General features: G+C 35.3%; 1 protein-coding gene across 1 annotated transcript in view; it reads right to left on the bottom strand.

Moving 5' to 3' along the window:
* Positions 1 to 14,098, bottom strand: part of LOC135076927 (homeotic protein antennapedia-like) — a 211,692-nt gene extending 197,594 nt beyond the window's left edge. The window contains exon 1 of the mRNA XM_063971447.1: positions 13,847 to 14,098. The gene's annotated coding sequence lies outside the window, so the exon portion shown is untranslated. The remainder of the gene's footprint in view (positions 1 to 13,846) is intronic.
* Between the last annotated feature and the right edge of the window lie 268 nt (positions 14,099 to 14,366).

The following is a 14,366-nucleotide window of genomic DNA, read 5'->3' as shown; positions in this document are numbered from 1 at the left end:
AGTCTTAGGCTGAGTTGCACCACCAAACTTTGACCGTAACTATAACGATAACCGGTGACTTTTGTATGGAGTTTGACAGATTTTTGACGTTTGTTACAGTCAAAGTAAGATGGTGCAACCCAGCCTAAGGGTGAAGTTCATGTTCAGCAGTTGATTATGATGATGATGAGTTTAACCTATATTTTTCTGAGAAAACTGTATACATAAAAGACAACCGTTACTAACCGATCTATCAACATAGATCAAACAACTGAACGGATTGGCACGGAGATTAGTCAATCGCCCGTATTCACAAACATTTCTATGATGTCTCACAGTACGCGTGGACGCACAGAGTGACACATGAACCAATCAGAGAGCTCTATTCAACGCTGTGCATTCGGTTTGCTGCTTCACTTAAGCAAGCATCGTTTGTGAATACGGGCGAATATGACGTAGGCATTTGCTAAGAGAGATTTTTCCAAAATTCACACCTTAGCTAAGGGGATGAAACGGGGGTCCAAAATGTAACGCGAGCGAAACCGTGTGCTCCTTTAAAATTGAATCCTAAATTACCTACCGATAGATTAGATCCGGCTTAACTTACGCACTTCTAAAGTTATTGACAGCCACTTAATTTATAGGTTACATTAATTCATTAAACAAATGAAAATAAACGCGCTGCAACAGCCGATAGTTGACAAGTGAGAGGTACAGCGTCACATCAACCTTTACTGTGGCTTCTTATGTCTTTGCAATAAGGGTGAGTTTGCAATGAAAATGTATAGTCTGATATGCCGAGTGAACAGCGCAGGCGCCGCTATGTCCGCGGCTAACAACGATGCTTGTACAGTTACTCGCTTATTTTATTCTTAGTAAAGTAAAATGTCATTTGTAAATAAATAATAAGCCAATTTGTCTGTTAGTAAAGAAGACTTGTTTATACGCTTTTACGTTTTAATCAGAATTATAAGAAATAAAAGAAAATAAAATACGAGTAGTAATTAGGTGGGTACATAATATTTACTTTATCGTCAGGTACCTCAAAACTGTGCAAAGTATTAACTACATAGATAAAGAACAATATTTTTTGTAAATGCACAGTTATGCATTTAAACTTCCATGACCTCATATAAAAGCTCGTGCTCATCAAACCATAGTTTGCCCCCGGCGAGATTCGAACCCGTACAACTTTACAAGACTCTTTCAATTTATACCTACGTCACGCTTTCGTTTAGCTATCCTCGTGTCTGTTTCTACGTACTCAAATCTTTCAAGAAGTACTAAATAACGATTAGACATGATTCATTTAAGTGCAATAAGTATGAATCTGCACTTTTTTCTTCTTATATTATGTGATTGGTATTAAATGTGAAACCAATACTTTTTTTTAGCCAAACCAAGTTCAGTTTTAGATCTCTTTATTGATAGAACTACTAACTGTTAGAGAATGCCACACGACATTAAGTTAGCCTTTTGTACCTCAATTTTTGTGTGCATTAAAGATTTTAAATAAATAAATAATATACTTAGAACTCTCCATTTTATTAGTGTTCCTAACAATCAATTAAAATATGAGGGATATCTGAAATAGAGCTGTCTTCAGATCTCAACATTCTTACTTTTTTCACTTCCTACATAACTATATCACTGTTTTAACATACAAATTATGCTGTCCGTCAAAATTATTCACGCTCTTATGATCATAGCATTACGGGCTATGTATATTAATGGTTCATAAAGTTTCTAGAGTGATGCTATCTGAGACCACTCACTGGTTAGTAACAGAATGTATGACGGTTAAAATGTTAGCTACTGTTTTGCCTGAGCATATTTTTAAATGTATTTCTTTTGTTTTTTTGTATATTTATATTATGTTATAAATGATAATAATATGTTTAACATCATAATCATGTAACATGTCATGTAATTTATTTCCCAGTATTTAACTCAACTATTTTACGTATTTTTATGCGATAGTTTGTGCAATGTTTTAACATTTCTTAATTTTATGGAAACATTTTAATAGCCTTAGGTATACAATTTACTGTCTTTTTAACAAAGATAAATAAAAATATACAGCTTTTAGCTTTTCAACAGCTTTAATTCTCTGTTTATGATTACATTTAATTGTGCATTTTGTTTCATCGTCTCCGCCTCGGACGGGGTTTTTTAATTTGTGCCCGGTTCCTTTAAGCTATCAATCAAGTATGTAAGCTGGGATTACTCGAGCAGTGCCTACGTCGGCAATCCGTCGTTCTATAGTACTCACGTTATACATAAATAAATGTAGTAAGTAGGTACTACACATAAATGTAGGTAGAGCAATATTGAGCAAAGATAATAGCTAGATAATTGATAGTTGAAAGATAAATGATCGATCGTTATTGGGTAGTTATCGATTGAATGATACTAATTTTGAAATTGAAACGGTATGAAAAATAATTGTTTTCTTTCAAAAATAAAGTGAATTTACGCGAAAGGTCACCAGCCTTAAGTAATATAGTCATGAAGTTAGGGTAAAGTATGTGAGAGTATTTGTTACTCTTTCACGTAAAAACTACTAAGGGTGGATTCGACCAAACATGAGTAAATATTAATCTCAGAATAAGCTTGTCATTTTGACATATTTCCCATACTGAAACTGTCAATGTGCCAGTTATACCAGAAGTAACTCTTGGATAAAAGTTTGGTCGAATCGGCCCTAAAAGGACACCAGAATAACACATCTAAGGCTATAATTTATAATGATTGTGGACAAAAGCTAGTTTATAATAAAGTAAAAAAAAAACATTTTGCGATCAAATTCAATGCCTACGACCTTAACGTCAACGTTATCACAATTTTCTAGTTGATCCTGATTACTCATTGCGCTACTTACAAATGTATGCAGCGGGTAATTGTCTAGCCCGATGCCTAGATAGATAACCGTTGTTAGCCAGTCTGGATTATGGTAATCGACATTTTAAGCTCTATTATTATGTACTAGCTTCTGCCTGTGGCTCCGTCTGTTTCAATAAATTATAGCCATTAGCCATTGTACTTGTTAAAGTTGAAAAATTTCATAAATATGCCCGGTCTACTATAGGATGAAAGTTAAGAATTGTGATGGAATAATCCAGTATTTGATAATAGCAATATTCAGTTCTTTTTTTCTTCAAAAAAGTAATTCATTACAGAAAAGAGAATCGGCGCTGTGACACAGAAGTGACACGTATAAAAAAGTGTTAATATTTTTAGTAAAAAATATTGATCTGCTCTGAAGAACATACGTAGAGTTAGGGTAATTTAGGCTATGAACACATGAAAGTATTCATGATTAATTAGAATCAGCATGTCATTTATTGGACGCTTCTTTAGTATCAACTTCTGTCCTAAAATTTCTGGTATTTCTTTTTGAGTAGGTAATATGAAAAACTAATTCAGTAGGAAAGATACCAGTCTATAGGTTCGCAAATATTTATTCAACATAGTTCTATTTGGTGTACCGGCTTCTCTATTATGCATTGTTGATTGGGTTATGCATTATGTATGCATTAACAAGATCACTACTTCATTTACATTTCGTTAACCAATTACCAATGTCAGTCATAATTCAATACTAAAACTTATCTCTAAAACGATCTATCTTTATATTGAAAGTAAAATTTTATATTTTTACTTTTAGATATTTGATGTCATATTGCGATTTCTTTTCATCTGTCATATAAGTGAAATCAAGAACAACATCTCAGTCGAAAGTGCATCACTGTCACGAACTGGAAATGACATAAAAGGGGCAAAAATATATTCAGTTTCAACACCTGTATGAGTTTTGTTAGTCTGTCCGCGCCTTTACTGCGCTCGCCTGCTGCACCTTGCTCGGATAAAAACTTGAAACAATTAGCATCGCATAATGAAAGGTCCCAACTACCAATTGCATGCCAATAAAAATTTAACACTAATTCGTCTTGACAAAGCTTAAATTAGATCGTGATAATAACCGACATGTGATAAAGCTGCTCGAAGCATTCCCCGCCGGGTTTCTTCACACAAATGCATTTTCATGGAATTGTCCAAGTTTTTCCGACACCTTACAATTGCATGACTCGAATTCTAGAAAGCTATAGGCATCTGCATTTAAAAGGCAGATCTAGCTTATAATTTGCACTGGTGTAACACGATGCCACATACTTCTGTGACGCTATAGGTCACATAGTCATTTATCATATTTATGGGGGTGACATAAAAAAGGAGATCGCGCTTTGCTAATGTAATTTGGTTCTTTGCGTCATTCCTTTGATTAGGTATCTTTGTCGACACATTTTGGTTGGCACACTGGCACTTAGGGACAAAAAATTCTTCTCAAAATTTTTGGCTAGGACTTAATGAATCTTATAATAAGAGTTTCTACACAAATGCCAACACTGTTGTAGGTTCACATCACTATAGGCAATGCTAGTGTGATGATCACGCACGACCAACTACCTAGATGTAACTGTCATCGTTTAATGCTAATTAATTTTGGATAATCTTTTCAAGATATTCTTATTCGTGCGTAGTTTATAGCCTACGTAAGTGGTATACTCGTAATATCGAAAGGTTTTTTTCAAAAAAAAAGTTCTTCGCCTTTTGGCTAATGTGTGATGTGATTAACCATGTAGGTATTTTTATGTTGTTAGCCATTTCCCCATCAAGATAATTGCCGAATACCAAGAAATCTAAACACTACTTCAGTCGAAACCGCAAACGGTACAAGTAAGTGCATAAATAAGTCGCTTGCGGCGTCGCTAACGAGTCGCGAGCTCTACGGAACCCTAAAAGGTATACGGAACCCGGGAATTCTTCAACTTGCGAAGTTTCGTGTGTGCGGTCTGAGCTGAGTTCGAGTTTTCAATTTAGGCAATTATTGGGCTGAGTTAGGCAACTTTTAAATGAACGAGTAGGGATGATTTAGGGATGTTTACATTGTAGTCCACCTAATACTAGTAGGCGTACCTTGTGTGTAGAACCTAGACTATTTTGTATGGATACTTTTTATACAAGTCGTACATGTTGTTATATAAATATTGGCCGTCCATCACGCTGTAAATTTTCCAGTAAATCAACTAACAACTTAACGCCATTATGAAACTTTTAGCAGTCAATCAGTAACTCTACAATCGGCATAGCAAGTAGATAGGTCGTAAGTATACATATTTTAGAAAAAAAGGAGTTAATAGTTACTTAAAAATAATACGGTCATCTAAACTGATATGACGTAATCTACGATTGTATTACGAAACAAAAGTCACACGGATAATTCCCACAGAATAAAAAGAATATAAAATCGTACGGAATCCTTCATGAGACCAGTCGTTTAGAGGTTACTGGGGCCGCTGGAACCGGTCCGTCACATGGCAGCGACCACGTGTGGCCTACAGAGGAGGATGTGACATACTAGCTTTAACCGCCGGTGCCGGTTAAGAAAATATTTAAAGAAATAAACTTACCATATTCTAGTTTAAAAAATTAGCGTTCCAAAAACAGTGCTCAATCTATAGGTACGGACAAAAAAGATAAAGCCGTAACTGGTTTTTCCGAAAAAATCTTTCCCACATAAGTAAACGAGAGGTGAATTTTGCTGAAAAATAAAGTTACGTGCTTATCTTTTTCATGCGTCAATTTAGTTTTGGCTGTTGTCATGGAACAACGCCTGCAAAACCAGTTCCACGAGTTTTTTCTAAAGTATTTTTTAAACAAACGAATCTACAATAACACTTGGCTTTTTAGCGAAACAGAACCCGGTCTTACCATTTTTTGCCTTTATTCAAACAAACATGTCACCTACGAAGTATGTATGCAAAATCATAAGCAAATATAGCCCGTATATGTAGCGAGGGAGCGCTGTACAACGTCGTATTGTCAATGAAATCTTTATTGGTATGGAAAATACAGACTTTACTGCTTTTTAAACCGGCCGATTGTGTTCAGAAATACGATCAATTCGACGTTTATAATTGAATGGAGGAACATTTACATTCAACGAGCCTAGTAGACAATATTTCTGAAAGATGGGCTTGGTTTTGTTTTGTTTTACCGCCTTAGAATTTATGTTGGGTGGGGGTTTATTTTCACAAGTAACTAAACTTTGGATATCTAAAATACAAAACAGATACCTATCTTTTCACTCCGAAGAAAAAAATATTTTTTGAACATAATTTATTATTATTTTCGGGAGATAAATAAAGTATTATAAATAATAAATAAATAAATCTTTGGACAATTTCACACAGCGCCAGCTAGCCCCAAAGTAAGCAACTTAATGCTTGTGTTATGGGTGCTAGCTTAACGGATATACTACTTATATACTTTTTTTTTTTTTAAATACATAAATATTATACATAGTCACACCCAGACCCGTCACAGAAATTAAAATTCATCATTTCAATTTCTGCCCGGCCGGGAATCGAACCCGGGACCTCTCGGCATAGTAGTCCGTTCTGAACCACTACACCAAACGGCCGACCAAGTTTATGGACTACTACTACTGTTTGTCTGCCTGCCTAGCTAGCTACATACAGAGATATTTTATTAACTAATTGTACTCTTAATTTAGTAAGATCTACTTCTTCTGCTTCTGTTAACCTTCATCCAAACCAAACCTGACCAAAACTAACGCCCGCTCCCGACCACAAAGTAACTTCGACGTGTAGCTGCTACACGTCGTTGGATATCAGCTGCTGATATCCAAAATACAATAATTATTGTTTAGTTAAAAAAAATCTCGAATAACTTAACCTCTCCCAATCGGGCCATTACGTCCAAATGAAGCGGCCGGCATTAGTATATTTTGATCCGAGTCAAAAGCAGAAGTTCAAAAACAAGTCCCGGGTAAGGCACGCACGCCCACCCTGGGTGGAACACCCCTTAAAGTTATACCATTACTCAACCCGACGCGACTCTTGAGTAATTTTGAAATATTACAATTTTCGAGCCGCACCACCGCACCGCCTGTTCGACGGACGGACGAAGTTTATACGTATAAATACCATAGCTTTAATTTGGCTGCGTTAGAAGTTATTATCAAAATCGACTGTTTCAATAATTATTTGGAACCGAACTGAGTGAAACTTGTATGGAAAGAAGAAAGACCGTGTAAAGAAAGAGATGAAGTAAAATAAATCCGAAATCATTTACAAGAATTAAAAATGCAGAAACATTCACAAAAATTTAAAACCATGATACTGACTGAAAACGTACGTCGATATTGTGATGCTTTTCGACGTAGAATTTTCTACATGGATCGTTTAAGTATGAAGAAGAATTGGACACAGACCGAATGACTTTTCAATAAGTACATAATATACTTTCTGATCATCACTTTCCTTCAGGTGAGATGTAAGCTTAAAATTACCCTGTTGTAATTTTAACTCAAATAGTTTCCCAAGATTGTATGATTAAGTGCGTTAACGACAAACCTATCTTTATTTTATTGTAAGTATAGCTACGAGACCTGAATAATAAAAATGACTCTATCATTATATCTTAAGACGGATTTATACGTGTGTAAAGCGAAAATAAACATCATCTCGAAAGTACTAACTTATTGTTCATCTCATAATCCACTTGTTCGACGTCATCAGTCCCCTTCCAAGCCTCTTTTACGACTGGCCCATAAACATGAACGGCAACATTAACAGAGTGATTCCTCTATTAACACGTTATAAAATACTTTATACCTCTACATAACGTCTATTGATCATTCAACCGCAGTAAATGCACCCTAAGCAAATAAATTTGTCCTCCATATGAGGTACAAATGAATACATTTATTAGTTTATCGCATTCTACCACGTATGTCATAAATGTCAAATGGATGGCACTAGGGCAAGGAATTTCTAAATAACACCTAGCTATCACCTTCTTGGCAATACTAAGAACAAATTATGGTTTTTCTTACCATTTAGCCATATAAACTGTTTTAAGTCAGACAGCTTTTAAAGTTGGGACAGTTCTACTAATTTGAAATATGTAAATTGTAATGATATAGCGATTATAAAAACTTATTATTTAGTCCCAAAACAAGAAAAGTTAAACTGAGACTGTAGTGATAAAATAACGAATAAACTAACACAAATACATACTAAGAAAACCTCAGAGACAAAGAAATAAAGACACATCTAGAAACTCTAGAAAGTAACTTTAGAAAAAATCAAGTGTCAAAAAAGTAAGGAATTCAAGTTGCGAGTCATAAAACAGTAGCAATTATGAACAATGCCACAAAAGGCATCTTTGTTTCAAAGAATACAGAATTCAAAACAACGAGACATGTGTTAGAATATTAAAATAACAGTATCAAGAGCAAGCACTGGCCGTTAAGAATAAAGATCTACATCTCACAGTTAGTCCAAAAAAGCCTATTGTCGCCTATTGTGATGCTAAACAGTGAAAAGATGCAAATGCAAAATTCGCAGGCCCGTTATGTTTACAATATTCTTTTAAATTCCGTTAAGTCGTAAAAAAATTAAGAGACCCACTAAAATATGCAACAACATAAACTAAAGCGAGCACAATACACGTTGCACAAATTGACAATGGGAATTTAGACAAAAGCGCATTCTAACAATTCACCTGCTAAATAAGCAGGTAACCAATTATTATGCTAATGTTCCTGACAATGAATTCATGCTGCAATACTAATGTTTAGGCGAATTGTGGCCAAGAGGTTCAAATACTTATAACACCTTGCGGTAATTTATTGTTGTATTTGTGGGCTTTACAACAAAATTCGTTTCCGTGTTCTTTATCCAATTTCATTTATCATTTGACATGAATATTTACAACTTTACAGACTACAAAAGGACTCATAATTTTACCACCTCAGTCGATTTGTCCAAAAATATTGAAATTATTATTGCGACATAAATTCGTTGGTAATTAAAGAATCAATACAAACAGTTTGTACTCCGAAACGAGTTATTGACCAGATGCGGTGAAGTTTATGATGGCTAATAGAGTTTATGGCTTTTTTATTGACAATAATGTTCTCTTGACTCAGGCGTTTACGACCACCTCGTTCATTATCGAACTGCGGAGGTCGTAACATCTGTAAATCATAGATGAAAATATGGATAAGTAAATGCTGCCGGCTTCTCAGTCTAACTAACTCTGTACTTACGTTAATATTAACTATCATTAGACACTTTATTGATTACTTTTTGCCGCCGTGTAACCTTTGTGCGAGTGGTCGTTGCATTTATTTGCGTACAATGGTAGCCTGTAATTTAATACGTAAGATAATACAGAGTCATTAATTTTAAATTGTACAGTTTAGTAACACGGCAATTAGTTAATGCCTTATCTTAGGTGTCAAGTATCAAGAGTACGTAATCGACATTTCAATAATATCCCTTCATACGCAAGGTGTAACCATTTTGGTAAAAGCAAAGATATTTGATCCAGACAATGCGTTGTCCGTGCGAGGCAACAACACGCTGCGAACGTATCTATGTAAACAGACACTGCAGAATTTATAGCCTATACGATAATTATGCGGATTGAAGCCGGAGTGAGGTGCTTTACCGTGCCTGTGTTGTTTGTCGGCGTTTTACGCGAATGTATGTTTTGTTGCCGAATAGGTAAGATCGATTCATTGCATCGTGACTAAGGCCGAGACAATCAGCTGCTTGCTTATTCCGGGTAGTGTTCTCGCGTTGGAGTGACTGCAATTTGTCTTCGTGACGTATTTCAAGTAGATATGATCGTGTGTGCAATTCGCCAACAGATGTTAGTTTTTACGCAGCGCCGGAGGTGGCCAATTCACCTGTGGTCAAACGCAAATTTGCCGTCAACGGAATATCGATTTTTTGCTTAAATTAAGAGTTCAATGGCGTCCGATCGATACGACGTGTGGTGAATAGATACTAGTATCCTAAATTTATGTTATTGATCTAGAAAACTAGAATGACTTGAAGATTATCTTGTATTTTTGGAACCAATATCATGTTTCCAAGTTGTAAAATAATTCGACAGACTGTAAAATTGCAACATTGTAAATAATCTCATTTTTTGTTTTCGTCTAAAAGAATCATTAAAAACACATAAATAAATCCTAAAAAGTTTCCAGATATCCCGTTACCAAGTAGAATCCATTTGATTACTTTCAGATCAACAGAAAAGAGGCGATTCTCAACCAATATTTTTGTCAAGCCGTCTCTAAATGGCGAGGAAGGTCTACTTGTTTAAATAAATACACGATAAATAAACATGAAGTTTAATCAAATTCGATAAAGGCAGATGCGCAAGCGTTTATGGAAATAACGAGTGCGCGGTAGCATTGGCACTTGTGTCAGGCAAAAAACAAACTATTTCTGGAATCACTCATTAACTTATTAAGATGATAATTTATGACCGCGAGAAAGACAATTTCATGCTCGCAACAGTAGATATGAATATACGTGGGCAACTTTTTGTTGGAGTTGAAACAACCATCAGTAACCCCGTTGACAAAAAGATAGGGGACGGCAGAAATTTCTCGCCTAGGTTAAGTTATAAATTCAATGTGTGAAAGCCGACTGGCTGAGCAAGTTCCAAGGTTTTGTTGATTACATTAACATACTAATCACAGGAAGACAAGTGGAGTGAATCCATCAATCAGTCACTTGTAATGGGGTTTATAAACCAAACAACTTTATGGTTTATTACTCATGGATTTGTGCAAATTCACTTCGGTTGCTCCATATTTATCACATTTTAAAAGTAAGGTTAAAATTTTATCTTCAACTTTTTTATGTTTTCAAATCCAAACCAGAAACGAATTTGTCGAAGCCGCAAGATCAAGAAAAACTTTACTTGATCAAAACGCAACATCTCTCGCGACTGAGTCACTTTTGCCTACAAGGTGAGTTCAAAGTTACAAAAAGTAACTGGCAGCATCACTGAATAATAAGCAGAGATTGAGATCTAACCAGGGTGATGTGAAATAAGACAAATATGGCGACGCTCATGACTGGAATCTCAAATAGACGTGCGCCCGCGCCGGACTGGACAAGACACTGTTTGAACTACTTTTTTTTTTTGTTTCTTTTTCTGAAGGAAGTTGTAATTTAAAATAATGCTGACTTACAAGTTTTTGCTTGACTTGCGTTTGAAAAAAGTGCATAAGATTTCCCGGAATTAAACTCGCTCGCGTTACACCTTGTGGCGGAGAATAAGCAGTTGTTGAATTTCAACTAACATTTATAGATTGGTCTGAGGCTAGATTTGTGTTCAGGGTAGAACGGTATTAAGACTGATAACGTAAAGATATAAATCTCACTATGTCTAAATACCACTTGCCATTATTAATGGTAGGTCTCAGTGAGTTATTTTTGAATGCATTACGTGTAGGTTATGTATGGATCTGCATTATTAGTAATTTGTAGTCATGATTATGATTAAAGGTTGGCAGTGGAAGTTGATTAAAAGAACGATTGCTTGTTAACTTTAAAAAAACTTATTATTGGCGTAACTGTTTCGTTTGATTACATTTTTGAGTCAGGTTAAGTCATTCATGAGTATTAATTTGCCGTTCATTTTAATTTTATTACTGTATTTGTTGAGTTATGTGTTGCACTGTACATTTAAGGTCTTCGGCCAAAGATGTTATGGGAATGTTAATGGGTCCGCCTACGTCGTTCATAATTATGACACGTTTTCAATTACCCTGTCGTCTAAAAAGTCATTCAGCACTAATAACAGTTTTTACTTTTTGAACAATGATACGATAAATTATGGGTTTTTGTTGCAAATTCTTCAATTGTACGTTATACGTTTCCATTGAAATTGATATTTTGCTAAGTTGCAGAAACAGTTGCAATGAGTTAAATAAGTAGAGTAGTAGTTTTTTCCTGTGAGCATTTTTAGCTCTTATGGTTTTTAATATTAGAAGTGTTGTTGGTATTAATAGTTTTGGGTACGCTTTTGAGTAGTAATTTTTATCTCACTTCTACCGTACCATCTGTCTCATTAGGTACTAGTATCCTCTTTTTCTCTTTCAATGAAAGGACCTAAAGTATCATTTAATTAATCATCAATTTTATATTTATCAACTTTATCTTTTCACCATAAATTAATTGCAAAAAAATTATCATCAAAAACAAATAAACATTTGCAAATATAATAAAGTTTCAAATTTTAATACGTACATATTGCTATTTAAATGTAATACATTATTTAACCGACTGAAAACAAAAAGTTAAAGTAACAAGAAACGCTGCTTTATCAACAGAAATATTTAAATATCAATGATTATGTGAGATAAAAATAAAAAGAAGTAATACAAAATACAATTAGCAGTATCGCTATGAGGTATTATGTCCCGGTGTTTAAATATTAATTTATTATTAAATTAAAAATTCTTTAAAACGCCTAAGGCAACAATTATAGTTGTCTTACAGGTGTTATTTCGTAAGCCAGCCATGTGTGTACTCTACTTAACAATTAACTTCTAATGAACAAGTATTTATCTGGCATTAATTTAACAAAGGTGTTTTGTTATTCTGGGCGTAACGAATAAATCTCCCAATAACAGTAGGTTTATTATAATTTCCTATCCATTAAAAGACCGTAATAGATTCTAAGGGGAGGGATATAGAGTTCAAATTGGTCGGGGTTTTCAAAAAAATGTGCACCTAATCAACGCTGTATTGGCAATTAGACCATAAATTGTTACCGGGAACATGATACCCGGCTCGCAATATTTTTTTTAAAAGTTGGTTAAATTTAAAAAAAAACTAACACGCAACTTCCAAAGACTAAAGGAATAACTGAAATAATATTCAAATGGTCTCTAGACTGTGACTCATTAATTTCCACATGTTTAGATTCTACCAGTTTCCATTATTATAAAATAAATTCATTGTGTAATTAATTATGGTAAACCTATCTAGTTATGAGAAATAGAATTTTAACATTATAACAATGTGGTTTCATAGTAACAAAAATGTTAATTGCCTAATCTATCTTGTGATAAAATCTAAACAATGCGAAATGCCTTTTAATTTTTAATTTATATCGATATGATAACGCTACTCTTATTAAAATTTTAAATTATTATTATATCCGTTATTATCTTTTTTAATTTAAAAACAATATACATTTTTAATGGGTAAAATATTTACTTTTTACATCTTCTATCTTATATTTTTCTTAACACGGTATAAATTATACAAAAAGGATTTACTACACCAATAACAATGGCCTGAAAGAAACTAAACAATGGAATTATTAATAAATTTTTCTCTCCGCAAAAGAAAATTCATCTCACGGAGTCATTGACAATTTTCAAGATGATACTGAGCATTTACAAACTGCTCCGAGATTCAAATCTCTTACCTTACACTAAATTGTTTATGATCTGCCGAGACTTCTGACACACGGGGCGCGAGAGCGGCGAATATCACCCCACAGAAATAGGCCTTTTGGATTACTGCAATAAGACTCTTTTTTGCAAATCGATGAAACTGATTTTCAAAATCAACAACATTATCCGTGCCCACAAAGTTAATAATTCAATAATTTGGTCCGCTCAGCCGCTTGCGCGGTCGGTAGAGCTAAGATTTTGTTTGTGTATTGTACTCAGTGCTCGTTCCTAAAAACTATATTTTAATGACTGTCTCATTCTAAATGCGTATGATGATTTCCAATTAACGTCACACATTTTCAGTCCTATTTTCGTAGATTAAGATATTTGCGTTACAAAGTCGTACGCTCGAATTTGTTATCATTTGTAATGTTGTCGACGCTCTACCCGTTTGTTTAGGTTACTCGGCCTCAGCCAGCCGCTTATAAAGCGGTGTTCATCGCAAAAAGTTTGTTCGGCAAACAGCCGGGCCGCCCGAGACTCGTAAATCGGCAATAAACTCACCTTAAGCCTCGCCGGCTGCCGTCGGCGATCGCATCCCGCCAAGTTCACTTCACAGTTGCGTTTCACTCACGTGTCAGCGTTTAGGGCATGAGAGTAATACGTAATGTCGCAAGTCACACGTGGTTGCAGTTCGCGTTGTTTATACGTTACGCAACGCGTTCTCGCGATGGCGCGCGTCAGTTGAATGTGCGGCCGATGGTTTACGATCGAGGCGCACCCCCCCGGCCGACGCCGCACGCCGCGGCGCCGCACTAAATCTGCTACCAGAAAAGGACGCCACCCCCGCTAATCCGGAGATGTTGGACAACGTTAATCGGTCCGATTAATTGGAGGTGATCGCGAAGCGCCACGGCCGAGCCAGGCAGGCCGTCGTAAAGTTTCTTCGTGTATCGTTCGATGCACCAGACGTTGATACCAGAATGCGGGTGGTGAAAGCGGCTCTACTTCTATTGTTGGCGTTTTGAACGGGTTAGAGGGAAAAAACGATTTTTTGGATATTTTGATAAAATGTCAAGTTGGA

Source organism: Ostrinia nubilalis, chromosome 12 (genome assembly GCF_963855985.1).
Source record: "Ostrinia nubilalis chromosome 12, ilOstNubi1.1, whole genome shotgun sequence".
NCBI classification, from domain to species: Eukaryota; Metazoa; Arthropoda; class Insecta; order Lepidoptera; family Crambidae; genus Ostrinia; species Ostrinia nubilalis.
The sequence above is the reverse complement of the archived record's forward strand: the minus strand, read 5'-3'. Positions and strand labels throughout refer to the sequence as shown.